Here is a 2,365-nt window from a genome sequence, read left to right as displayed (position 1 = left end):
CCAAGGATCCTATAGATGACCCAAAAGTTACTGGCAATTTTCCTTAAAACCTCTCCTTAAAACTTTTCCTTTCAGTGACGTCTAGAATAGAGGCTCACAGTTCATTATGCTGCCTCTCATGCCTGTAGTCCTCAGTTTTCTCATTTCATACTTTGTAAAGAATAAAAAATACTGACCCTGATACACACCAGGCTCTTGTAGCACTGTGGTAGTACAAATAATAAATACACATGTAGAACTAAAATGCCAGGGAGAACTGAGGTATTATGAGTTTGATGGTATCAAAGTGCAGTTTGAGAGCACAATACCTGATAATAATACTAACTTGTTTTCCTACTATTCTGGAGAAAAAACTAAGTGGAGGTGGGAAGTCTGCACCTTTACATCAAGCCCATAGGTCAAGTTAAAGATGATTTCTGTCCATTTACCACACAATAATTTTCTCTTCCTGTTTTCTCTTGAGGTCTTGACAGATAAAATGGAAAGGACAATGCAGTATTAAACACCACAAATCAATAGATATATCTGTATGTTCACATGTGGATATTTTTTTTCCTTTTATGAGTTAGATATTAGAAATTATATGGTATATCAGTGATTCTCTTGCTTTTCTAGCACAGTGCCACTTACACCCTTTGTTTCCTGTCATTGCCCTTTGTTTGCTAACCAGATGTTTCATTTTGTCTCTGTTAAATAAAGACCTCCAGATTTAATTCTTTTAAGCTGTATTTTAAGACCTCTTTGACCTATTTCTGTCTAGCTTTCCCCTCAATTAGCCTAGTTGTTTCTTTATCAAGTAATGTCATCAAATAAAACACATAAACACCCTAAAAAAGATCTGCCCCTTGCTGCTTGACTCACAATAGCAATAAGGTGAGTTATATAAGAGGCTTCTTGTATTTCTGGATCCTGCGACTCCCAAGGGCTGGAAGTAGCAATTGTATTTTGGGAAGCATTTTCAGAAACACTGACTGAATACTTGTTATTGTGATTTCAGGCAGATGATAGCTTGCTTTCAGATACCTAGGTTTGCATATACAGCACTGCTGTCACCAAAACCTGGCACTTGGCAACTGATGCATACAATATATATCTATGTGTATGTACATAAATACACACATCTGCTGTCACCATTAGACACATACTGATTCCTTGTCTTCAAAGACTGAGAAAATTAGCATCAGGTATTAGTTGATCCTGTATTTAGGCAGGGGAAAAAAAAAACCCCTTATTTTCTCTATGCAAATATTAGAAGCAGTTAGCATGTTTTATTTGAGAAATAACTGCATTTCACAGAAAGGCAAACTCATTCTCACATACATCATACCTAATTTGCATAGTACATAAAGGTTTTAAGAGAACTGGAGTATTTGGATTAGAAGAAACAAACAAATGGAAGTTAGTATTATCCACTAAATTACCCGATCTGTCAGTGGAACTAATTCTAGTAGAACAGTGCTACAAATTAAGGGAAATAGAAGAAAATCTTCTTAGATCAAATAGCATACAAAAGCATGAGCTTCCAGTACACTTCCTATTGCAAATTGCAATAAAAAATTATCTGTTAAATGTATAAATATAGCTTGTAAAAGAGAAGAACCCCTCAGACTAATACCTGTTAATTGTTTTGCTTTTGCTCTGTGCCCTGAAGTTCTGTGGAGGGTTGAGGTTTCATTCAAACCCTGAAAGAACTCCAGTGAAACAATGCAGGCAGCTGAGACTGCGAGTGAAGTGGTTGAAGTTAAATTACCTTGTAAAAGCAAAAGCATCTTGGCGTCAAACAGTTTTATCAGTGAAAAGAAAGCTATGCAAGATGGACTCCCAAATGCCCTCTCCTAGTGTCAAGGTCCACACGTGAAGCTTTAACTACAGTAGTGTCTGAATAACTTAAAATTCAGCATGTAAGAATTATTTTAAGCATCATTTTAAGTATGTGAATGAACATGACAGAGACAGACTGTCACAGCAGAGTTAATACATACTCCATTCAGAAATACTCTTAGTTTTATAGTTCAAGAGTCACAGCAGTTGATGGGGCAGGACAGGAAGCCAGCATTTCCTACGTACAGTGGAATATCTGTGAATTTTGAAAACACGGCACGGCCCCCTTCAGCTGTCATCCCATGACAAAGAAGAGGTACCTTCAAAATCTGGACAAGCTGTAGACAGCAGACTGCAGCTGCTGAATGGCAAAGAGTCCCAAGGTCACAGACCAGCTAGAGAGCCTGCAGAAAGATCAGCATTTTGAAAACCTTTTCTCTTCTAACTGTGCATCTATTTAGATCAGATCATATTTTTCCTTGAGTTCCATGATAGTATTTGCTGTCATTTTGTCAACAGCAGTGAGTGCTTGTGCACACTAGGC

This window comes from Cyanistes caeruleus, chromosome 14 (assembly GCF_971803275.1).
Source record: "Cyanistes caeruleus chromosome 14, bCyaCae1.hap1.1, whole genome shotgun sequence".
Lineage (NCBI taxonomy): Eukaryota > Metazoa > Chordata > Aves > Passeriformes > Paridae > Cyanistes > Cyanistes caeruleus.
This window is presented reverse-complemented; position numbering follows the sequence as displayed.